The sequence below is a fragment of the Balaenoptera borealis genome (assembly GCF_965194805.1).
Source record: "Balaenoptera borealis genome assembly, chromosome: 12".
NCBI lineage: Eukaryota > Metazoa > Chordata > Mammalia > Artiodactyla > Balaenopteridae > Balaenoptera > Balaenoptera borealis.
The window spans coordinates 91887121-91914184 of NC_138869.1; the positions used below are offsets into that span (position 1 = coordinate 91887121).

General features: G+C 40.8%; 1 protein-coding gene and 1 long non-coding RNA gene across 3 annotated transcripts in view; one reads left to right on the forward strand and one right to left on the reverse strand.

Moving 5' to 3' along the window:
- Positions 1-19629, forward strand: part of LOC309607661 — a 345875-nt gene extending 326246 nt beyond the window's left edge. Inside the window, exon 2 of the long non-coding RNA XR_014232483.1 lies at positions 1792-19629. This is a non-coding gene — a long non-coding RNA (uncharacterized lncRNA). The remainder of the gene's footprint in view (positions 1-1791) is intronic.
- Positions 1-27064, reverse strand: part of HDGFL1 (HDGF like 1) — a 740887-nt gene that overhangs the window by 327509 nt on the left and 386314 nt on the right. The gene's annotated exons all lie outside the window — the stretch shown is intronic.

Sequence of the window (27064 nt, forward strand, 5' to 3'; positions counted from 1 at the left end):
AAAAGAGAGAGAGAGAAAAACACAAAACAAAAAACATACTGTGCCTCTAGGACAGTCCTAGAATATGCTAAAACACTCCCAGGCAACACATTTTTTTTTAATTTGAGAGAGGAAACAGCATACAATTCCTTGAAATATTTTGGGTACCCCTAGGCATCTGTGTCTGCTTTGCTCTCGACTTCAGGACTTCTGATACCCGACTCCCCAGAATAAATAAATAGGGGACTCCTCACACTGAGGAGAGTTGCCCATAATGATGCCACTGAGATCTCAAAGCCTAATGCTGGAGCACACACTTCTTTGCTGAAAAACTCTCAGTAATGAACCTAAGAGCCGTAGTAGAAGCCGCAGCACCAGCAGTCAACTTTATGGAACACTTATCAAGTATGAGAAGGGTTTTATGTTCATGATCTCATTTCACCCTCACAAAACTTCTGTGAGATAGGTACTATTGTTACCTTTGTCTTATGAATGAGAAAGTTAAGCTTACAGAAGTTAATTAAGGTGCCTTGGGTCACACAGCTGGTTCGTGCTGGAGTGGGATTTAAACACAGGCTTGCCTAAAACCCAGGCTCGGGCTTTTAGACCATTTGGAGGTACTTGCTTCCTGCCTCCAACACCATCAACCAAGGCCAACATATAAGAGGGGGAAAGAAAAGAAGCTCCAGTGGAACAAGAACAAAGATGAAAAGGGATAGGATAGAGCTTCTAACACTGCAGGTGAATTACTGTCTAATGGAGAAGAGACTGGGGAGATTGGAAAAAGGAAGATCTGACTCAGGTTACTGAAATAATGCAGTACTTAAATTGATTAAAAGAATCTGCAAACAACAAGAGGCAGCAGCAATCCTTTTGGATTCACAATTGTGCACAATTTGAATGCTCTGCCAGCTCTTTGAACAAACAGAGGCTGGGCTTCCTCCTTGCCCCTAGGTAATCAGCATTAGAAGGTCAATTTTGAAAAGTAAAAATTTTCCATTCATCTTTCTTACATGTTGAATATAACTGCATTATGTTTTAAGGAAGAGCAACAATCCTTGCTTTCATCTTTGAATTTTAAGATAAACTGATCCACCTGTGTCATCAGCAAGAGAATGAAATTTACTAGATTAGCAGCAAGTTCTCATCTCAAATATTTGCCCTTTTGTCTTAATTTTTACTGAATTGTTTGAAATTCTCTTCCTTTTTTAATACATTGCTCTTCTGCAGTATACACATCCTGCGTAATCACACCCTCAAAATATCACAGGTAATGATTATTCCAGGGGTCAGCAAACTAAACCCCACGGGCCAAATCGGGCCCCCTGCCTATCTTTTGTAAATAGTTTTATTGAAACACAGCCATGTTCATTCATTCACGTATCATCTGTGGCTGCTTTGTCACTACACCAGCAGAGCTGAAGAGTTGCAACAGAGACTTTAAGGTCCACAAAGCCTCAAGTATTTAGTGTCTGGCCCTTTATTTAAAAAAAGTTTGCTGCTCCCTGCCTCTATACCACTGGTAAGTCCCCAGATAGACAACTTTACTATTCTTCTCTAGAATTTGTCATCTGGATTCCCATTAATTAACTCATTTATTCATTCGTTAACCAACTAACGTTTGTGAAGCAACTACTATGCACCTGGCACACAGATGAAAAACTGGTTAGTGGGCTTCCCTGGTGGCGCAGTGGTTGAGAATCTGCCTGCCAATGCAGGGGACACGGGTTCGAGCCCTGGTCTGGGAGGATCCCACATGCCGCGGAGCAACCTTGCCCGTGAGCCACAATTGCTGAGCCTGCGCGTGTGGAGCCTGTGCTCCGCAACAAGAGAGGCCGCGATAGTGAGAGGCCCGCGCACCGCGATGAAGAGTGGCCCCCGCTTGCCGCAACTAGAGAAAGCCCTCGCACAGAAACGAAGACCCAACACAGCCATAAATAAATAAATAAATAAATAAAATTAAAAAAAAAAAAAAAAACTGGTTAGAGACTCGTGAAGAAACAGAAGACAACCACCATGTAATGACCACTCTAACGAATTAGGAGCATGAAGAGAAGGAAGCCTGGAAGGTATCATCTTGAGGGAATCAGACAGGTCTAAATTCAGTTTGTTACAGAGGCGATCAGAGTGGTGAAAAGCAAGAATACAGTTAGTTCCGTTCTCTCCTTGGCAAACTCAGGGGTGCCCACACACGAGGGTAACCAAGTCATACTTCAAGGAGCGGAAGGAGATTAAAGGAAAGGATAGGAAGAACCAAACCAAGACAAAAACATTTAAAGTGACTTATGCAGTTCCAGGGAGTATACACCTTGGGCATTTAAAGGTTTCTGAAATACTATTAATTGTTTAAGTAACAATGTCTAAAGTCTCTGAGTTACAATAAGCTTTCATGACTTCACAAAAGACACATACTAGCTTACTGTAGATCTTTAATATTATAAAAGTGTTCAGATGGTTCGGAAGAGATGTAGCTTGTTTGTGAGATCAGGGGAGCTCACCATCTCCAAGGATCTAGTGTTACTATCACCAGCTCTGCCCTCAAATTATAAGGATTACTAATGTCAGGTGTTGAATATAACACAGTAAGGGAAACCATTTAACTCAAGATCTAACTGTGGCTGGTGCTCCACAACCACTAATTGCAATTTTCCCTTTTTTGTTCACCCAACATCATCCCCAAAACTCACTGATCCATGTTGAACCTTATAACTGAAGAAGCCAGCCTCATGTGTGAGCAGAAAGTAAATACTTACCTAATGAATAAGTGACTGATGCAATGATTGACTGTGATTGCTCCTTTGGCTTTCTGATCAATGGCACTGGATGAAATACATACCACGGACATACACTGTCAAAGTGAATATCTAGAAGTTAAGCTTAACTATAGCAAGGCAGCATAAATGACACTCAGTCTTGTTTTGTTTTTGATCCACCTAATATTTCTCTCTCTAGTAATGGGTGAAAGCCACAACAGTGAAAAATTCTTAAAAACCTAACCACCAAATAAGACTTACACTGAACAATTTCAGTGTGATCAATTTATTAATGAATCAGACAATAAACATTCGATTTGACTGGGTACCTGAACACAGGTTGTACTTAACATAAAAATGAAGCATCTGTCCTTTAACAAATGTTAATAAACTTAGGCTAACAAATTCCCTTACTTAAGTGATTTTAAAGTGATATTTTATGTCTATAACTTTGAACTTAAATATGTAAATGATCATCCATTGGCCCAAACAAAGTACCATAGGAGAAGAGTTAAAATGTTCACTTAATAAAATAATAAATGAAATTGCTTCATTTTGGAAGGAGCAGCACATCAAGGTAAGCTTTTATTCAACAAACATAAATTGGCATTTTTTTAGTAAAGAAAAATTGTTAGTATGGTTGGAAACCTTTACAAAAAAATGTTATCTTGGGGATTCTCAAAGCTAGTAAGGGTGTGAAACATCACTTGCGACATCAGGAAATACACTCTATTTTAGCTTGATAAGCTATATTTATATGCTGAAATGTAAACAATGCTGGTTTAAAAAAGAGAAAAAGAAAATTGATGGGTTTCTTGGCTCTGACACCATCAGAGCATTTTTTATTGTTTTGAGTGTGGTCTCTGGTGTAAGTGGAAATCACTGTTTGAAAATATATATAGCTAAATAGTCCTGAATACTTTTAAAATCTGAAATGAAAAGAAAAACCCACATTTAAATTTACTTTGTTTCCATGTGGCCAAGGAATCCAATGTTAGAAGTCAACAAGAATCTACATTATTCCTCTCCCTAATGTAGCCAACCTTCATGTGTACTTGTGATATCACAGCATGCTCTTACAAAAATTAATTTCAAATCAAAAAGGTAGGATAATGATTACTTTCAGCAGAGGAACAGATAACAGAAGGACACTGTGGCTTAAGCACCGATAGTATATAATTAGGAACAAGAAAAATCAGAGTATTCTTGACTGTGTATTGCTTTTATTTTTCTCCTGATGGACTTTCAGTTTACGTTAAAAGAGCTATTAAAAATCTGCCTCTGGAAAAGATCTATTAAAAATCACAAACACAGAGATACTTCGAGAATACAGGAGTCGGAAAAAAATGGGTCATCTTATAAAACTGATTATGTGAACTCTCTACATGCAGTGCATATGTCAGCAACCAGGAAAAACAATATCCAGATAAATTCAGCAGATATTCTTTCTTCTGGAGAAAAACCTGTATCTTTCTGTACATTGTGAAGTCAAGAGGGTAGGGTGGGAGCCGTTAAGTTTTATCCATGAGCATAAACACCAGGCTGGCTTTTGAAAAATAAGCCAAACCCAAAATAGCCCAGAAAAAAATATTTTGTAATAAAAAAAAGAGCTATATATATATTTTTTCCTGTCCAAATCTGGAATCCTTACTATCTTATTTTAAACAAGCCGGAGATTGCAAGCTTCTATCTGTTTGGATAGAAAATAATTTATATAAATGTTTTGTTCAAGCCCAAAAGGGAAAGAGAGTTTAAATATACAGTGCATGAAAGATGCATGCCCAACTTCAAAACAGTTTAGTGCACAGAAGAGGAAAAATAATCTAACCTTCTGTTAGGCATTCGCAGCAGTCTTTAAGCTTAAATATCTTGCAATTTGCAACATTGTTTCAATGACCCCCAACCTTAAGAGATTAACCCAAATTTCATAACTGCCCTGCTCTGGTGCCTCTTCGATGGGGAGAACAAGAGGGTCAAAGAACAAAATGGACGCAAAAATCTGTATTTTGCACCCTTCCTCTGCACTTGAGACAGAAAAATGGGGCAGATAAATCTGTATAAGACTAAACCAAATCTCTTTAATTCCAGTCAGCTTTTATCATTCAGTCACTGAGTCTGCGTGTGGAAAAATTCAGGCTAATTCCCCCTAGCAACAGCCTCAGCCTATCAGGAGACTTTATGTTCCAGGCAGCTGCCAGCCAGAGAGAAAAACGCTAAGTAGGTCAGGCCTGTATTTCTAAAAATGCTACGGTCTAGTAACCCCACTGTCCCGTCTGTCTGCCCTGCCCCATAATAACCTCAATTGCTTGGTGACACAATGACATACTACCCTGTTAGAGAGCAATCACATCATGCTACATTATTCTGCTCCAAGCATGACTGCTGGGTGAAGGACCCTCGGAGGGGCAGCATTAATCAAGCAGCCATTCACGTCCACCAGCACTTCACTCGAGAAATGGGGACTGCATTAATGACCAGCTGTTTGAACTAACACAAACAAAATCATGTCTTCCACCCTGTTGGGTGCACAGAATACGCTACTCTGATCTGGCAGGTTCTGCTTCTTGACTAAATCGAAGATGTAAATTAAACGGGCTCCGACAATCTCAGCTTCGGCAACCTCAGAGTAAGTATATTTAAATTATATTACATGTGAGTCCAAAAGCTATTGATTTAATACACACAGCTTTCCTTGCCTCCGATTTTCCCTAATCCACATTAAAAAGGAAAATGCATACACGGGTAACGCAATACATATGCACATATTACCCAGGCAGCCAAAAGCAGGGAGCTGAACTAAAACTGACTTCTCTTCGGGCAGAGAACAAAGCGGGCGAGGAGTAATTGTGCAGTGTGAACACAAATACAAATACAAAATGAATGCCCCGGAGGAGCGCTGAAAACAAATAAGAGTAAACATCCTAAGCCTACCGACCAATCAGCTCCTCCCACCGTCTCTTTGTGGGGCGGTAGTTACACCACAATCTCTAAGCACCAGAGACAAGGGAGGGAAGTGAACGTGGCCTTCAAATCCCGACCACTGTGGTGCCCTGACTTCCCATGGGGTTACTAACAGACTGCTGTTTGGCTTCAAGACAACCAAGGCTCCGTCAAGGTTTATACGAGGGCCACCAACAAAAATCAGGACTCCACGGGGGTTTTCGAATTCTAAAATGCAAATTGTCACATGTAATTGACCCTACTGACCTGAGTGTAACTTTTAACTCCTCTCCACATTAATGCACAAAAACAAGCAACCAAAAACTATGTGTGGATGCAGAGATAAGGGAGATTGGCAGCACTGTTTTGGGCTATGTGGGGAAATATTGTGTATAGATGGGGCAGGCGCTGATATTTCCTTGCACAATTAATCTGCATTTTTAAGGGTTCAGTTTCATTTAATGAATACACAGTATCCCCCGGCCCCGCAACAAATTGATAATTCAGCCTTCAATTATGCAGAATTCAGCAAGTCTTAAACGTGTAATCCATCAGTATTTGATTTACAAACACAGAAAATTCCTTAATCCATTTGCCCTTGTTTGAACTGGGTTTGATAACTTAGTTATGACTATCTTCTTCACTTTGTGGCACACATCACATAGTTATTCTTGGAGAGATACAGTCACTGACGCAACCATGAACCACTAATTACAAGCTGCTGACATTCTGCTTGTCTATGCAGCTTTGAAGTTCTAAGTCTGTTTTTCTCTCATATGTGCTTGCTCAGTTTCATTCTCTTTCCCTCACGGCTCCCCTCCCCCCATCATTCCCTTTTTCCTTCTTTCCACTTTAAGCGTTTCTGGATTCGCTCTAGGACTACCTGGAGAAAGCAGTAAGAGCGATCAGCTTCTGCAACCTGATTTCTTTCCATTCCCTCCCTGCTCCCCACGCACAGAGATCTACAGTTTGGAAGTACAGTAATAAGGTCCCCACCCAGCCCCACCCGCAGGAATGCATCAACAGCTGGCCAAACATAATCCAACACACAGAGCCGCCTTTGTAGAAATAGTAACAAACAGTGAAAGGGCCAGACAGGCGGCCCAGAAGAGCTCCCCATGACAACTGGGAAAGCTCCTCACCCTCAGGTTTGAGCTGACTCCACCAAGCTGGGCTTGGAGCACCACAGCTCAGGCACCCGAATCCAAAACAAGCCTCAAGTGCCTCCCCCAGCTTCACCAGAGGCTCTTCCCAGGGCACGCGTGTCTCCACACGGCTGGGTAGACGCAGGCTCTCTCCGTATTGAGTATGACCGTGCTCTGCCACATGGCATGTGCCCTCAAAATGCGACCCCGCCACCCCAAATCTCATGAACAGCATCTGCACCTGAATCTAACCAACTACCTGTGAGCTGGTAAGACCACCTCTTCCTTAGAAAGGGAACTTAAAATTCTTTTTCAAATTATAGGCTGATCCGGGAATTCTAAAACATGTAAATATAAGACTGCATTCATCTCCATTGAATGTTTAGCATCTGAAGTCTGTGGTAGCCAGCTGGTCTCAAAGTCATCTGGGATACATTTATGTTGATTAAATTGATCAGATTTCTATTTACAGGATAGAATTTTTCACCATACTGAATACAGCTGTGTTTACAGGGATTTGTAGAAGAAGAAGAAAACAAAACCCTACAGTGAGTCCCAGGGAGGCACAGAGCGCTCGGAACTTCAAGGAGTTAAAGCTGCGGAGGGTGCTTTCACGTTAACAGGAAGATTCTGCATGCAGCTGCTCTGGCCATGCTCTCTAGCTAGTCAGGAAATGGGTGTCGAGCTGAAGCTGAAAATACAAGCTGCAATCAAGCCCGACCCAGCAAAGTGACAGACTTCCTGTGTAAAATGGTCAGAAATCTCTTTTTTTTTTTCATGTCTCCACATGCATGCACATGCATTTAAATCCATGCTGCAAGGCTGCTCTTTTCTCTGGGGACACTGGTACAGTCACCTAGCCCATCACAGTTTCTTCCTTGATGGCACCGGGGACATCCAGACTACAATTTACAGTTCCTCCATCCATGTACTGGGTTACAAATTATGCCATCCTCCCTAGAATGAGAATGCAGGGTGAGCGGCAGACAATCAAACGGCATTCGGCATCTCTTTCTTCTCAGGCGCTCGCTCGCTCTGCTTTCCTCCAACTCTGCCTCGTCGTCAGGCAGGCAGACACATCAGGTACCTGGTTTATCCATCTTCAGCTCCACTCTCAGGTAAAATGCCACCACATCTCGGCATGGGTTTCCCCCCAGACTAATCCCTGGGAGCAGCCCAAGCTGGGTGCGCCCTGCGGAGCATCGGTGGCCATTGGATGGATGGTATTCCTGCCTTCTCCTGCCCTGGTCCTTGGCATTCTTTCTATCCATCCCACCCCGGGTCTTCTGCAGCATCACCCCGTCCTCCACGTCCCCTCATCCGGCTGCGAGGGGACCCTGGCCAGAGCTCCACCAGCAGGTCCTTCTTCCTCACCGCGTACACCATCGATGCCGGGTTCGGGTGCACCACGGAGAAGCCGAGGCCGGGAGACGGCAGGAGCAGCTCAGGTAACCAGGGGAAGCTTGGCGTGCCCACAGCGATGCAGCCCTGGAGCTGTGAGGAAAGACGGTCTGGCTTCAGAATTAAAATTAAAAAAAAAAAAAAAAAAAAAAGAAAGGAAGGAAGAAAGAAACACAAAACAGCGCAGCTCGGTGCCTGCGGGGGTGGAAAAAACAGACACAAACCATAAAAAAAAAAAGCAAGAGTTAAAATCAAATTTCAAAAAAAAATAATACATAGATCAGAGTACTTCATGTGACTTTTATTTCTGACGTTTCTCGGGTTACTGGCCTCCCCGCCCCCTCCAAAATCTCTTCTGTCCCTGAACGCTACTGGCCATGAGTGCCGAGTCACAAAGGCTTTTTGCTCCGAAGTGCTGCAGACCCAGCATCACATGAGAAGCCACATGACAACTGGAGTCGGCTGCTAATGTGGTCAACTGTGTTGCCGAGGCACGGGAGTAGGAGGGAGACAAATCTTAAGTGAGACATGCCCCCTCTCATGCTGCCAGGAAGAAATTTCCTTAAAAGAACAATGAGGAAAAGGCATCCCTGAAGAAATGCTTGTGAATGCCTACAGACTTCCATATACACACACTTACACAGCCTACAGAGACCATGGGTGCTTGGAGACATTTTGAGGATGCTGTACCACAGACACTAGCTGGATGGCAGCAAGATTATTTCTAGTTTGTATTAGTCAAAGCTGATTCCACTTAAGTGGATTCCTGAAAAGCACACACCATGTCTTCAGAGCATGATCAGCCTTGGAAAACCAATTCTATTATCTCTCCCTGCAATCTGTATCTGAACCTGCATTCTGAATAATTTATTTTTAGACTAATAAGATGCTTGCCAAGACCGCTCCCCTTTTCTTCAGTGAGTGGCACAGGCAATATTCACCCAAGTGGGAGAAGCTTGCCCCTTTGTAGGGAGAAAAGATGAGACAGTTTTCATTATTTTCAAAAAATGCAATTTCCTATTTAAAGGCATACAAACATATGATAAAGTTCTCCTGGAAGTAAGCATTAAAAAACAAGCAAAATGTTTCTGCTTCATTGAATTGACATGCCTCTTATTTGCAGTCTGGCGTCTAATGCTGGCAAATGGTGGTGAAATTTTTCTAATGCTGCTCATGGCTGCAGCTAGAGCCCTTAAGCCACTTGGATATTGCTACTTCTCGGCAGGGTGAGAGCAAACAACTGCTTTCTGGAGCACCTCTCTGCAGAGGTGCTGCACTGCCAGGTACGTTTTACTAGTTACATTAAGGCAGGTAGGAGAGAGGTGGCCTCAGGGCCTCGTAGATTCCGTCACTCATCCTGGCATTAAATACGCTGCCAATTTGGGACATCCTGCCCATGATGTGAGAGGTATGCTTCTTTAGAAAATTTGATCATGCCACCTAACTAGAACCAGAGAATCAGTAAACAGGTGGCAAGAATTATCTACAACTTGTCTCATTCAACTGTAGATGGCAAGGTAAGCGGCCCTTAATTCATTCAAGATACACTGATCAGCCTCCGGTTGTAGGACAGTCAGGGATTGTTCTAGACACTGGCGAGAAGACGGGCAAGGTCTCTTCCAGCCCGGAGCTCACACTCCAGTAACTGCATGTATCTTTTTATCTTCAAAGCCAACCTTCTCCCAATTTGGACACTCCAGAGACATCTAAGGAAGAAACCCAGCAGTCCCGTTTGCATTCTTTCCTAGCCATCAACCTGTATGAACTCCCAGGTTCTATGGATTCTTTCCCTACAAACTACCCCTGAATTTAAGATCTCCTCTCCATTCCTCTATTCTAGAGTCTACGCTCATGCACGCACACTCAACAATCTTCTCGCTGGTCTCCGTCTTTGCTCCAGATCACTGGGCAACCTGCCACTAGACGGATCCTAATAAACCACCACGTTCTGGATGTCCAGAAGCCCTGTTCGTGGGGTCTGGACAATCCACTGTCCAAAACTGAGGATGGCTCCTTATTTTTTCACATGCATATGCTACCAGTAAAAGACACCCTATATCTGATTGTACGTTATCTTATTTCAGTAGACTGGTCTATTCCTGATCCTCTGAACACATCACCCATTGAATCAGGAAAAAAAAATAATCATTTTGACTTACTTTTGTTAATAAGTAGGCATAGAGCGCTGTAAGGAAAACAAAGACACACGAGGCGCTGTTCCTGCCCTCAGCCAATGTATCATCTACGGAACCTGTGCTTTTTCTATCGGCACTTACCATGTACTATCATGAATTGCTATCTCTTCAAGGTTTACTTCCTATAACAATAATAAACAGGTCTGAATCTGCCTACCAAATGAATGTTGGCTAAATAGCACCATAAAAGGGCTGAAAAGGGAAAGGTTACTTGTACCTAAATGTCAGGAAAGGTCCCCAGAGAACCCTGAGATCTGCAGCGAGCTATGAAATGTCTGGACAGGGTAGCGGGCGAGGTTTGGGTCACAGCAATTAATAGTAACAGCTACAGCGAAACACTAGCATTTAATTTATGCCAGGGTCTCTTCTAAGCATTTCATACACGTGAATGCACTTAATCTGAACAATCCTGTGAGGGACTTACTGCTTTGAAAAGCTCTTTTCAATGATACAGAACAGAAGCACAAAAGAGAGGTTAAATAAGCTGCCCAAGACTGCACAGCGAGTAAGAGGTAAAGTACTTCTGGCCCCCGGGCACACCTTTTTAACTGCCATGCTGTACTGCCTCGGAGCTGGAAAACCACAAAGGTGAGAACACACCACCTGACTGAAGGTGTGTGAGGGGATCAATCTGGATGGAGTACAAGTTTTGTAGAAGTGAGACCAGACCAGGGACAGCCATATTATAAGACTAAGGCATTTTACCCTTATCATAAGCCACGCAAACAAAATTACAGGTAGCCACGGCTATAATTAATGGAGGAGGAAAGACTGGATATAAGGAGAGTAATCAAAGAGGTTCCTGCAATAGCCTGACTTTAAGGGCATGGTGCCTGAACTCTGGTAGTGGCAGAAGAAAAACTGAGATGGATTCCGGAGGCTTTATGAGAAAAGAAATAACATTACTGAGGTATTCTTGGGGAATGGGGAAAATGATGATAGCAAAGTTGACTGCACATTTTTTAAACCTGGAGAAATTAAGCAAGCAGTTCCTTGAGCTTAGGAGTTGTGTCATTCACCTCTGTTTCCTGACTAGCAAGCACAACACTTGATACATTTCTTTTTAATATGGTGAATGAGTCCATAAGTAAATGGAGGTAGAAATGGGAAAATTAAAAGCAATTCTACATAGAAGGAAAAACTCTACAGAAAACTTAATATTTCATAGGACATCCAGGGGGAAAGGTTCATCATGCAATTATATACATAGAAATAGAATCCATTTTCTGTTTCCACCTCTGGCCCAGGTTTTCGATGACACCTGCTTCCACCCACACCACGCACCTCAGATGCTCCTTTTCAGGCCTGCTTTGATCAGGTCGTGCTGGCTCTGCCCTTCTCCAGCCACATCAATCTTTACCCATCACCAGCAGACCCATCTTACCCAGGTCCAGCCCCTAATTCGAACACTGCACTTAGCAAGGCAGTAAAATCAGCATCCTAAAATACTTTATCATTTTTTTTTTTGATATGTAGCAAAGCAGGGAAACCACACAAGTTTATCAGCCTTCGCATACAATCTTAGCTCACCAGAATACTAAATTAACAAATGCACCTCATTTCTTAGGCAGCTAATGAAGGTTAATATGACATACTGCCTCTGGCTCTGGAAGTAAAAAGGGGTATTATTGCCTCATATTATAGCTGGAAAAAAAAGTTTAATAATCTTTCTCCTCAGCCACAAAGAATTGGGTTTTTAATACCCAGATATATTTTAGTAAAAGGCTAGTATATCATCTCTAAGTGGAGTTCAAGAGCAATGTTAAATAACTAGGGCATTTCAAGACCCTGCTTACACTAGAGACCAAGGGGGAAAAAAATACAGTTAAAGCCAGATTTATTCCTACATTCTTAAAGGGAAAAAAATGCAAATTTATGTTGGGAATATTTTTTATATTGCTTTAGATCAATTCTAGTGATTAATCTTTAAATATTAAGAAGGAAACTTGAATCTGGCAAATAAGTGATTTCAAGTAAATGGGTAATAATATGTCAGTGAGGTCACTGGTTTGTTCAGTGACACTCACACAAATGTGTTATGTGGACCTTCTAGGATCAGACGGTATATTAAGCATGATGGGAGGAGAATAAAATGAATGAGGCACTGTCTAGGCCCATAAAGAGCTTATGATACCCTCACCCAGGAAGACACTTCCCTCTCTTTGACAAAGGGGACCTACTGCTTTTGAACAACAGTAAAGCACAGCAGAGGTTAGTTAAAAAAAAAAAAAAAAAAGATATTGCTTCTTGAAAGGAAGTCAACCCATTAGGCCACGTTGAGGTCTTACCCATAAAAGAGAGAGCTTGGATGATAGAATACTCAATGAGTGTGACTCTTAAATCCCTTAAGTGAATAAGAATGCTACGCTTTGTCTCTGCAATCCTGAGAGATATTGATGATGATAGTTGACCAGACTGTGGAGAAAGGAAGGCTCTATAGGCTTATTTACTAGGTTGCTAGAGGACTTAAAATTGCATGCCATGTTTTCTAATTTCCCCAAAATGGATACCGAATTAAGATTAGCTCTTCACAAAGCAGAATGACAAAGTGACTAATGGCTGGCAGAGCCCTGGTTTCCCCTCTTTCTGTTACCCAGTATTATTACCCTGATCCAGTTTACAGGGGCCAAATGGCAATTTGAAGGTGGAAAGACTGTGTTTGTTCACCTGTGAGTGGTTTGACCTTAGACTTTGCAGAGCACTGTCAGGAAGTCAGTTTTTCCATGCTCTTTACAGTAAACAAAGACAGTGTGGCTGGGATCCAAATGTTACAGAAGGTCAGGGACCAAACTGCCTCAAAGACAAAGAGACCGCTTCCAGAAATTGAAACACAAAATAGATGTGAGCGCCATCAACATTCCAAACCGTGCTCCTGTCCAGTGTTTGATTCAAACAATGTGACACATACCCAGCGTCAAAGCATAATAGAAATAGAATCGTAAAACCCCAGGTGCAGGAAAGCACCTTAAAGGTCATCTTGTCCAACTGCAAATCTGAATTCTGAACACTGCCCTTTAAAAATATCTCCTCCATGCAACACCTCCACTGCCCGAAAATGCAGTGCCCTGGGAGGGAGAAGCCCAGTCCATCTTTTGAAGCCCTGAGCCAAAAGGTCTGGTTCCACGGTAGGGGGTACCTCACCGGAGCTTCTGTTTATTGGCCCTCAATTTAGAAGCTTGGGAGCTCAAGTCTAGTGTGCTTTTCACATGATGGTCCCTCAAATATTAGAGGGAATCTATCATCACCCACTCAGATGGTTCTTCTCTACACCAAATATTTGCAGTTTCTTTAGTCACTACTCTGGGATGTCTACTCCATTCAACATCCCATTTTCCAGCCCATGAGTACATTCCGGTTTACCAGTAGCCCTTCGAATGATGTGTCACATGAAACACAACACAAGGTTCCACAGTGTGGCTGCACAGAGTAAACAGTACTATCACCTCCCTCCCTCCAGGAGTCCAGGTCGCAATCAGTGACGCGTCATCTGCCTTTGCTCTCCAGGTGGGCACATCACAGTGATGATTCACGGGGCTCACCCATGCCCGTGTTCATACGCGTTCCACCTAAACCATCAGACGGTGGCTTTGGGCAATTATATGACCCTTTTTGTTTTGTTTTTGCTTAACATAGATGAGCAGATTCTACGGTAACAAAAAGGAAAGGAGAAGTAGTAAACTACCCTTGAAGGAAATATAAATGCGTTTGTAAATACACACACTCTCTCTTCCATGGGAAGATACAATCCCCACAAGGGTATGAGTTCTCTGAAGGCAATGAGTACACCTTCTGTTTTTCCTGTATCTCAACAGCACTGCGTAAAACGAAATACCTCCAAGTATGTAAAGTAGCCTGGCCCGGTAGGAAGACCACTGGACTTTCGGAAGTCAAAAGCTCTGGGTACTGGTAGCCATGTTGCCACTATCTTTTTATTTGCTATATGATCATAGGTAAGCCATTCATCTTTTTCTACATCTTAGTTTCTTCAGCTGCAAAGTGAACAACTTCAACAATATGCACCTTGAGCTGCCCAGCATTTCAACAGCTTATGTGGACTTTTAATTTCTAAAATTTTCTTCAATACAATGGCATAAATAAGATATTAACCCTTGACTAAAGTTCCCTAAAGACTCTCATTGAAATTAGATAAGTTTTACATTAAATTCTCTCAAAACAAGTGAATGGCACATTCATGAATCAGAAAGTTCCTATGTCTAGAGTTGTTTATAAAAGAAGATGCCAATTACATAAATTAGGTGAGTCTGACTCGGGGTCCTGAGATCTCTACCCTCGGATAAAATAACAGTTTTGAATAGGTGAACCAATTACTGAGATTCTTGGGGTAGGGAATAAAATAAATGTCATAATGTGATATCATTGCTTTCCCATAATCCAAATGTCTTCTGAAAATGTCTTTAATTAACTATACAGAGAGAACCTTTAGGTTGAAAAGATCTAGTTTCTTTCACATTTTTTAACTAGAACCATGACAACAGAATTGCTTGACATCAATCAGCAGATCACACGATGGGAACTCTCCTCACATTCTCAGTTAGAAAGGAATGAATGATGGCCTATGGTCACTAACAGAATACCAGCTCATTGTGAGATCTGGCACTCCAGTAAAATTCACTCCACAATGAGATTCTAAGACACATCCCACCCTTGTAACATTAACCTGACAGAACACAATAGTTATTCTTTTCACTAAGTATGTTATTAGACTGTGCAATTTTTTTCTTAGATCAAAAACTAGAAATAAAAATTGGAAAGGTAGGCTTGATTTTCACGAAATCAGAGCACAGTTTTGGGCCAGCCTTTCTTTCTGCACGTCCTTCACTGTTCTGGGCTCAGCATCATCTTCTGCAAAGCAAGGAGGACTCTGAGTGTCCAGGCTCTAATACTCTCTGCTTATAGGTCAGAAGCTTTCTTTTTCCTTGTAAGGTCTTCTGTTCTCAACATGTAAAGTACCCTATTAGCTATCTATGATCCTGGACATCCACAAGTCACACTGCCTCTTAATTTGTCTCATTCTCAGAAGCCTCATGGCAAAGGCCCTACTGCAACACTATTGTCTCAGTCTCAAACCACCATCTGGGAGTCAGGCAGAGAGTTCTCAAGCTAAGATCCTGGGCTTGAGTAGCAAGGGTCACGGGGCACACCAGTGAGCCTGACGAGAAGCCGTGACTATGCGATGCACCTGTGTTCCAGACACACGCAGCACTGGGGAGAGAGACTGATGCTTTTTGGTATTTGCAGAGTATAGCTAGATAGCAAATTGTAACTTAATTAAGTGGCTAATGGTACTTGATGTGAACAAAAGTTGTAAACATTAGCTTACTGTCACCAATATAATACTCTAAAATGCAATTAGCACAAATGACCGCATCTCCCTTCAAGTCGTGAGGCAGAGTTTTAGAGGGACCTTTAAAATAATTAAAATGGCCATGTTTAGCATGCCAAACGCATATAGATATATATCATTGGCTGTTAAGACAGTGCAGTTTTCTCAAGCAATCGACTTAGGCATACATCTGAAACTCAGAGTGCATGTCTCACTGGAGCATTGCACACCTGCATCTGCTGTCCTTTGCTACAGGTCCCCCAAGATCAGCACTATAGGGTTATGGTGCCTATAGGAAGGTATAGATGTGGAAGGAGATAAGAGTGCCAGAATCAGACGAGATGTTTACTTTTCCTTCCATTTGTTTGAATGCACGGTTTATATAAAATTCATTGTATAAGGTGAGAAACTTAGGCTCTCTTAAAAATTTCTGGAACATGAGATTCTGTGTGATTTTTCTGAAGTGAACTGTGGCTCGGTGATGATCTTTTTCTTTGTGAAAATAATTGAGCTTACGTTAAACACTGGTTCTTGACACTCTTGCAAGCACACATATACACATATACACATTTTGTGTGCAGATGGATATTATGTGTATTTATCTTATTATAAAGTCAGGAAATTTACATAATTATATATACAAGTACATAAAATTATACAAATATATAGAAGATACTGTCAACACAGACCATTCACTTAAATTTCATAAAGTTGGCTCTAACTCTTGATAGTCTATATTCAAAAGACAAATATTTGTTACTACTGGGGATGTTCCAAAGAATATTCTTTCTGAAGACTCTAAAGAAAATTTTTAGATATTTTAAAATGCTAATATACACATATGTATAGCATCTCTTAATGTGAGTATTTTGAAAGGACAAAATTATTTGTGTGGGTATACTAAAAAGATAAAGACGATCGTATCACTGAGGCTGTAACAAGCCCTACCTATCAGTAAGATTATATTATTGTTATCAGTTATTATTATCTTATTGTTATCAGTTATCATTATTATCAGTAATGTTGTGAATCATTGGGAAAAGAATCATTCTAATACTATTGAACACTTAATTATCACTTAATACATGCTAGGCAATGCTCTGAGCACTCCACATTCAATCCTCACAAGGAAACCTATGAGTTAATAAGCATTATCCTTATCTCCGTTTTACAGATGAGAAAACCGCAGCAACCGAGAGGTCAAGCACTTTGACCAAGGCCACACAGCAAATAGGTGGAGGAGCCAGGTTGCAAATTCAGGCAGTCAGGCTCCAGAATTCTTGCACCAGGCTCCATCACGCTACCTGCGTCTCTCTTCCTTCCTTCCTTCTCCCCTCTCCCACCAGACCCCAAATACCAAATATCCACTTAAGGCTGATCCTGCTCTTGGGTCTGCCCAGGTCTTCACATCATTATGAAAACAACAGACAGCAACATTCAAGGAAGAAAAGACAACTCTTCTAGTGACATGTTTACCGAGTGAGAAATAATCAAATGGCATACCATAGAGTTTTAAGGAAAATTAAAGCAGGGCACAAAAGTTGACAAGTTTGTTCATACCACAGAGACAGTGACTAGAAAAACATGTGAATGTATAAGTCAACATGGTGGGCTGAGACATGCCTGGGAGTAGCAGAGAGCCAGCTAGAAGGGGCTAGATGAGAAGATGAGGCAGATAAGCCCAATCCAATAATCATACTGATGACAGCCAGTATGTATTAAACATCCATGATATAGAATCAAGCTTTCTACAGGGGCTTTAGAACCACTTAATTTTTACAACTCTGCAAATCCGCTATTATTTTTATTTTACAAATGAGGAAACTGAGGCAGAGATTAAGTAACTTCCTCAAGATCAAAGAGCTAACGATCATTTGAGGCAAGAGTCGCACCTTGCTCTATTTGACTCTACAGCTTGTGCTCTTGAGATTATAGTCATATTACCACAGGCCAAGTTCGAAGCATTATCTAAATCAAAAAAGACCAATAGGGAGGTCTAGGCGAACAGGAGCAAACCCCAAGCATCTGGGTCATTAAGATGGCACCAGTAAACAACACTGAGCTCAGACAGTAGGATCACAGATCAGAGGCAGCTTGCTCTTTGGTTATGGGCTTCAGTCCTGTGCCTGCTGAAAGTAAATGCCATCTGATTGGAATCAGAGCTGCCTGGATCATCTCAGAGCCAAACAAATAGAATTAGCTGCTGCAAACCCTTTTGGGAATTAATCAGAGTGTAAGTAAAAACATAACCATATAAAATGAGCCCTGATAAAGTCTGAAAACAAGGGAACTTGGAGTAGCTAAGAGAAATGACCAAGATGTAAATAAGAAGCTAAATAAACTGGGGCCACCTATAGGATAGAGCCACGTCTGTGATGGACAAAGTGTGATGAACCACAGACAAAAAGATGGTGAATTCTGGATAATAAGAAATGTTGATGAGATGGAAGAACCACCTGTTTTATGTAAAGGTCCAAATAACCAGATCACAGTGGACAGCCACTCAAATCATGCCTTCATAATACAGAGTATTATTGAGAATAACTCAATTCGCAGGGAGCTTTAGGCAGCCAGTACTAGATAGCCTGTCAGGGAAAACAGAAAGATAATTACAGAAAAGAATCATATCCTCAGAAAAACAAAAATTAATCAAACTAAGTTTGTAAAGTCTATCTTACAGATACATTGTCTGGGCTCATACTCCCAAAAATACTGTTTCTGATTTTATGCCAATGCATTTGGCTAATTTAATGGTTTCGTCCTGTTACTTCTAAACTTTAACTCGTAATATCTTAGAATCTTTCCAGTTTCTTAAAGAATCTTAAGAAATTCATAATCACAAAGGACAAAATTTATTTTCAAAAAATTAAACAATGATATAATGGTTTCTCTGTTGGAGAAAAATCAATCGTATGACAATCACATTAAAAAATGTAACTCCAATCAAATAGAGGTAATGCTTGATTAAATACAAGTAAAACTGATAGGCAAATTTCACTGAATAGCACTGAGATTAAACTGAAACACTATCACATTAAAATGTTTTAATATTTAAAAAAAAATTTTAGAATAGCTTTAGATATAGGAAAACGTAAAAGATACTACAGAGTCCCCAGTATTCCTTATTATTAAATCTTACATCGGTAACAAGGAATAACTGATACAGTATTAAGTAAAATTCATACTTTATTCAGAGTTCCTTAGTTTTTACTTAATGTCCTTTTTCTGTTCCTGGATCCCATCAAGGATGTCCTGTTTCATTTATCTGTCATGTCTTAGGTGCCTCTAGGATATGCATTTCTCAGACTTCCCTTGTTTTTGATGGTGTTGACAGTCTGAGGAGTACTGCTCAGGAACTGTGTGGAATGAGAATGCCCTTCAATTTGGTTGGTCTGATGTTGTCCTTATGGTTTGACGGGGGTTATGGGTTTGGGGGAGGAGAACTAACAAGTGCCACTGCCATTCTCACCACATTATATAAAGGATACATACCACCAACATGCCTTTTATTGTTGATGTGAACCTTGATCACCCGGCTGCAGCAGTGCTCGGTACGCTGCTCCACTGTGAAGTGACCCTTCCTCCCCACCCTCCACCCAGTTCCCCATACTGTGCTCTTCGGACAGGTGTCGCCATGGGCAGCCTACTCTAAGGAGTGGGAAGTTACGCCCCAACTACTTGTGGGCAGAGTATCTACATAAATCATCTGGAACTCTTCTGCAGGGGAAAATTGTCTCTTCTCTCCTATTTACTTACTTATTCAACCTTTTTCAAATATCAGTATAGATTTATGAATATTTGTTTTATACTTTGGGCTATAATCCAATACTACCACAATAAAGAAAATTTTAATGGAGGGAGATTTATTCAAACTGATGGGCCAAAATGGACTAGCCACCTTTTGACTCCCGGCCAAGCAAAAAGACTATAGGTGGAGCAAAGTGCTTGGAATGCATGTACACCTTGAAGATGAAGATGCTGAGGACCATCAGGAGGACATTTCCTCTGTTGCATCTTACAGAGGAAATGAGGACATTCACCCTCATTCCAGGGGACTTTTCCCCTTTATTTCTGATGTAGTCAGGAAAAAATTCAATATATAGTCAGTGGCTTCAATGTACGCATGACTTGGTTACTGAAATTCTTAAGGCAAATGCTGGATCAATACCTCAGTCTCACAGAAATAACTTTGATGATGTAAGTGGGTATGACACGATCCAATATACTGACTGCAAATATTTCAGGTATAAATGTGAAAAATATTTGCCCTTTTAAAATTGTTTTTAAAACACAGATACTGTAACACTTGGAAGTATAGGAATACAGTTGAAGGTTAAAGGAATATAGTAAATATATTAGGTACTTACTATATATCATTCATTAGCACAAAGTAACTTTAGGCAAAAAATGCATAAGACTCCGTAATAAAGAAAAGTACATGAAAAAGTGGGATAGAAAGATACAGAACACAGTATAGACTGGAAGGAAATAAAGACAATAAAAAGTAGATTTTATTCATTCATTCAACAAATATTTACATAGCATCTGCTGTCCGTCAGCAACCATGATAAAGGCTAGGTGTATTAAGCTGCGTAAAAACAGTTACAGATTTTGCTCTCATGTAGACTATTAGGAAGATAGATATTAATCAGATAATAGCACTGATGAAACACGTACAGGATAACTCAGTAGGCCTGGGCTGCTCAAACCCTGCACATTCTCATCTTCAGGACTGATCCTTGGCCTGGCACCTGGGAAACGGCCTCCAAGTCCTTGGAATACCTACCAGATAAGAGTGTCTTTGTATGCCTGAGGCTTTGGCCACACCAGATAGTTTATGCTAACAATGGGATTTATGGTGAACATCTGTGCTTTTGTATGCCTGAGGCTTTGGACCACACTGTATCAATTTGACCTCTAGGGGGCTGGAGACTTGAGTAGCTAGCGTGCTGCATGCCTATATAACTGAACCCCAATAAAAACCCTGGACACTAAGGCTCAAGTGAGCTTCCCTCGTTGACAACACTTGGCAAATGTGGTCACACATTATTGCTGAGAGACAAGCGCTGTACCTGTGCCTCCACTGGGAGAGGACAACTGGAAGCTTACACCTGGTATCTCTTGGCCTCCACCTACGCACCTTTTCCCTTGCTGATTTTAATCTGCATCCTTTCACTGTAATAAACTGTAACTGTGAGTATAATTGTTTCCTTGAGTCCTGCAAGTCCTTAGGGCAAACCACTGGGCCTAAAGGTGGCCTTGGGGACCCCTGACATTAAACTACAGTGAAAACTTGAGGCACATACTCTGAAAGCATTTAATTTATGGGAGCTTATAACATAGTTACCTGAAGTAGACTAGGGGGTCAAGGTAGGCTTTTCTGAAGAAGTGATGTTTGGAATGACATCTAATGGATGTATAAGGATTTATTAGTAAGTATGGCAGGAGTGGGGAGAGGTTTCCAGCATGGGGAAGTACATGCACAAAAGTCTCTGGTGGACGGGAAGAGAGTGTATACAAGCAGCTGGAAGTGAACAAGTGTGGTTGGAGCACAAGGAGTGGCAGGAGGTGGGATGGGAGACGGGCTGCTAGACACCTGTGCTTTTGTATGCCTGAGGCTTTGGACCACAAGGAGGGACCGGCAGACTTGGTCATTATCCCCAGAGCAATGGGAACCCATGGAAAAGTAGGAAACCAAGAGGAAATCATCAGCTTGGCCTTTTGAAATGAGAACTCTGGGAAGAGTGTAGATAATTTACTGGAGGTGATGCGTAGACAGAAAACAGAGAGACCTCTTTTTATAGTACTTAAGATGAGAGGTAACGGTATCTCTGGAGGGCGTGGTGGAAGTGTAAACATTGAGAAATGCAAGCTTGTACTAGAAATTTAATGGGTCAATTTGACAGGGCTTAGTGATAAATGGGAAATGAGAGAAAAGAGATCACGGAGGATGGGATCTACTTTTCTGACTTGTGTAAACAACAGGATGGTTGAGTCACTCACTGAGGCAAGAAACATCAGGAGTGACCAGACATTTTCTTCTAGGGATGAAGCACCAAAACACTGTGCATTTGATCTTGGACACATTGACTATGATGTGCCTTTAGAGCTGAAAGTGGAGGTGTTCATAGGCAACTGAATATCATACGTATGTAGATAATAAAAATTCACATTTCATTCACAAATTATACTACAGCTAAGCATTCAAGTGGTCTTTGCCATTTTTCCAGACACTGCTTTAAGCATTTTACATACACAAACTCATTTTATCTTCACAGCTAGATGAGGCAGATATTATAATTATCCTTATTTAACATATAATGAAACTATCAGAAATTAAGTTGCTTGCCTAATGTACACAGCTGGGATATAAACCCAGGCACTCTGCCCCTGGCGCTGTGGTTTTACCTGTCATGCTAAGCTACCTCTCATAACAAGCCAAGGAAGGAAATGAGACTAATTTTGGAGACAGTAGGGAATAACACAGAAGAGGGATTTCAAGGGTATCAATAACTTAGTAACTAATTAGACCTCTTTTTATAGTACCTTTTGAAGAGGAGAATGTATTGCCAAAAACAAAGAAAAAGAGGAGACTGAAATACCCTGGAAGCCAAGAGGAGTTAGTATTCCAAAAACTGTATTTTTTTAATGCTATTAAGAAGTTTACTGAGAAGAGGACCCTGAGACTGACAACAGAAGGCCACTGTGAAGTTAGGAAAAGCTGTTTTGATGTAGTGATGAAGACGGAAGCTAAACTAGAGAGGGGTGATTGAGAGGTAAAGAAACGAAGACGGAAACGCATTCAACAAATTTGGCCATAAAGGGGAGGAAAGAAAACAATACCTGCAGGGGGATATGGAGTCGAGGAAGGGTTGTTTGTGTGGGAGACCAGAGAGCTTTAATCAAGTTTTAAAGGCAATGGAAAGGATCCAGTTGAGAGGTAGAAGCTGAGTATACATGAGAGAAAAGAGTACACTGATAGTGCAAACTTCTTCAGCAGTCAGGATGAGACAGATATGAAACAAATATATTCATGTATATTCATGCAGAGCCAAGGAATGAAATGATACTCTACGTAATATATGCCTTGGAAACTAGTAATAGATCCGGGTCTTGCCTACTTCCCGGCTTTGATCTCATAGCATCCTCACGTTGGATTCCTTGCCTTTTGGCAATCTCTGCCTGCTTTCATAACTCAATATGCCATCTTCTTCTCGCTTCAGATAATTTGCACATGCTCTCCTTTTGACTGAGAATGTTCTACCCTCTGCCCAATCCCCCACCTTTTCACCCGGTTTCTATCCTGGTAAAGATGTTTAATACATAGCTGTTGGATGAATGAATTGTGTCCAGGACACTTACTGAAACAAAAAGCCCTCTGAAACTCAATACGATTTTGGATATTTGTCTCAATGCAATTCTCCATCTAGTTACCACTATAATCTTTTTACCAATATAAAACTGAGTCATATTTAAAGAAAATGTTGGAGTGTACCAGGCATCTTGACTTCATATATTTAGTCATATTTTTAGATCCAGACTTATATTCTTCACTCCCACAAATACAGAAACATACATATATGCCATTTTATTATTTTATCAAAAAAGAGTATTTTCAAGCAAACGTGCCTGTACTTAGCATGTCCATGAATACTCCCCTACTAAGCAAGCAACATAGAAAGCCAAATCCTAATCAGAATGCCAATCTATTAATTTACAATGAGATGTGCAACTATCAATACAACCAGATGTTCTTGTCAGTCTGACCAATGCCCTATTTTCACCCCAGAGAAGCTTCAACTACAGGTTGGTGAATCTTACATAAAAATGTGGATGGGACCAGAAAACAGTACTGTGAGCAGAAACCTAGGAGGTACCAAATACCATAGACCAGAGTCCGAGTAGAAGAGAGGGAGTGGTGGCCTATATGCAAAGGACTTGCCTGGTTTTCATGATATTAGCAGGGGGGCTCTGATCGATTTGTCTTGTATTTAAGCAATGTTAAAAACTGAGTGCTCACGGTTCATGCCCACAATGTCTTGTATTTGCCAATCAGCCCTTGCAATGGAGAGAGTTAATGTATGACCATAAAGCATACTTTCAATTATGGCATGTGATACTCAACCTAGGATATACAGGCATTTCACAGACATGGTCAGACATCTTGAGAAGTCCCTATACTCTTAACATTCTCCAGAAAACAATAGTTCAAGCCTTTAAAAATCCTTCCAGGAAATAAAAATAAAAATCTAGTTTCTAGCCTTATAGCATTCATGTAGCTAGGCTCCATTCTTTTACAAAACAAAGTACCTGTGAGGTGACCAAAACTAACACAAATCAAATCAGTTTCAGAGAGTAAAGAGACTGATGACACCCTTGAGTTATTGGTGACGAGGCAAAATTTTAAGTTGGATGCTTCGTAACAGGACTCTTTATAGGATGAAAAGAAATTCAGCAGCTTAGACTTAAATTCTATTTGAACCCAAATATCAAGCCATCTAAAAGGGAGAAGGAAATCTAAGAATTCAGAAAGGGTAACAGAAAAAAAAAATGCCTATCCCCCAATTAATCCACCTAATATAACCAAAGAATCAGTTCCCTCCATATCTGAAGAGCTTTTAGGAAGAAAAGAAAGGAAAGTAACTCTTTCTATTCCTATTTTCATTTTATTTAATTTTTAGATTTTTCATAAAAATCTGAAGAATCATTATGATTTTTCTCTAGTAGCTATAGAGAACAAAATGAAAGAGTGATGATGGCTTGATGAATCATAGGGTGACGAGATACTACCACTTTGTGTTGGCTTCATGGTATCTAGAAACTATTTACCAAGTTGACGTAGAATAAAGTATTAATATAGATTATTAAGCGTCACAGTTTTTTCTAGAAGAAATTTTTATAACTTTTAATGATATAACACTTATGTTTCTCTGACAAAAACTCCACGGAAAGTAATTTAATTTCTCTATGATCCAGTTCCCATTAACAAAATATGTTACTAAGATAGTAATAAGAGAAAAATATATTTCCCTAGGACATGTCTTGTTAATAAATTACTTAACAGATCTCAGAAAAGATCATTTTTATTAAAGCATGGCACTGTGAAACTTAAGGCACAGAGATATCAATTGCTTTGGTCTAATGATTGTCTTAACCATTGGCAAGAAAGGGAAAAGATCCGTGTCACAGGAAAGTGGAAGAGGTCTCTCTTCATATATAATAATGCAAAGTTGCTAGAAAGTTTCAAGATACCTGATTTCCACTGAAATCTTAAGGAAGTCACATATCAATCAACTACTCCAAAGCTGCTGTCAACATACCCAAAATTTACCTTTCTTTAAAAAGGCATATAAGAGAAAGTATATGTGCTTATATATGCTGTTCATTTTGTTTCATAAAATAGACCCAAGGGCTTCCCTGGTGGCGCAGCAGTTGAGAATCTGCCTGCCAATGCAGGGGACACAGGTTCGAGCCCTGGTCTGGGAAGATCCCGCATGCCGCGGAGCGGCTGGGCCCGTGAGCCACAATTGCTGAGCCTGTGCGTCTGGAGCCTGTGCTCCGCAGCAAGAGAGGCCGCGATGGTGAGAGGCCCGCGCACCGCAATGAAGAGTGGCCCCCGCTTGCCACAACTGGAGAAAGCCCTCGCACAGAAACGAAGACCCAACACAGCCATTAATAGAAATAAATAAATAAATAAAATTTAAAAAAAAAATAAAAAATAAAATAAAATAGACCCAAGCTTCTCTCCTAGTGTATAACATATATAATAACATATATTACATACGATGGGCATTTGTACAGAATACATCATGCTAGGAAATTCAGAGATGATAACTACTTTTAATCACAGGAGTTTGAGTCTCTCTCAAAAACAGAATCGGAAAAGACTGATTTGCTTGTTTGATCCAGAAAATGATCTACAGTGTCTTCTATATCTTCATGCCAAGTTGAAGTTGAGAGCTTGTGCTCCCTGAGAAAGTGCCTTGAAGCATCGTGCTGGGCACTGAGGATGCTCAGCTAAAACAAGTGGCCTCCAATTCCCTGGCCTCTCACGTTGTCACAGGAATTTTTTTTATTTTTTTAAAGATTTATTTATTATTTATTTATTTATTTAATTTATTTTTGGCTGCATCGGGTCTTAGTTGCAGCATGTGGGATCTTTCATTGGGGCACACGGGCTCTTCATGGCAGAGCACAGGCTTCTCTCTAGTTATGGTGTGCAGGTTTTCTCTCTCTAGTTGTGGCGTGCAGGCTCCAGGGCACATGGGCTCTGTAGTTTGCGGCACGCGGGCTCTAGTTGAGGCGCTCGAGCTCAGTAGTTGTGGCACGCAGGCTTAGTTGCACTGCGGCATGTGGGATCTCAGTTCCCCGACAAGGGATCAAACCCGCGTCCCTTGCATTGCAAGGCGGATTCTTTACCACTGGGCCACCAGGGAAGTCCCAAGGAATTTTTTAAAAGTTGCAGTTAGCATAATACCCTCAAGGTCCATCCATGTAGCAAATGGCAAGATTATCTTTTTTATGGCTGTGGAGTATTCCCTTACATATAGATACCACATCTTCTTTATCCATTCATCTGTTGATGATTGTGTTCATATCTTGGCTATTACGTATAAATAACGCTGCAATGAACACAGAGGTGCATATATCTTTTTAATTAGAGGGTATTGTGCTAAGTGAAATAAGTCAGATGGAGAAAGACAAATACCACATGATTTCACTCATATGCAGACTCTTAAAATAAAACAAAACTACAACAAAATAAATGGAACAAGCCAATCCAAGAACACAGATACAGAGAACAGAGTAGCGGGGAAAGGGGGTACAGAGGGGAAGGGGGGGTGGGGGAGGGTGAAATGGGTAAAGGGGTCAACTGCACAGTGATGGATGTAAACTAAACTTTTGGGGGTGAGCACGCTGTAGTCTACACAGTAGTAGAAATATAATGTTGTACACATGAAACCTATATACGGTTATAAACCATTTAAACCAATGTTACCTCAATAAATGAATTTTTTTCTTTTAAACTTAAAATACAGAGTAGCCAATGCAACAATAGCATTAAAAAGAAAGGGAAGCCATGTTAACTCTTCCTGGGACTAGGGAAGGCTTCATTGACGGCCTAATGGCCAAGATGAATTTTGAAAGATAAACAGAAATCACCCACGTAGAACAGAGAGGAGTTCATTTCAGGGAAAGACAACAGCACCACAACACACTGGGGGAACTGAAAAGGGTTCAAAGTGCTCTTATAAAGTAAGGGAAATTCCACAGGAGGCTTTTATAATCCAAGTGACTTGGAATTTA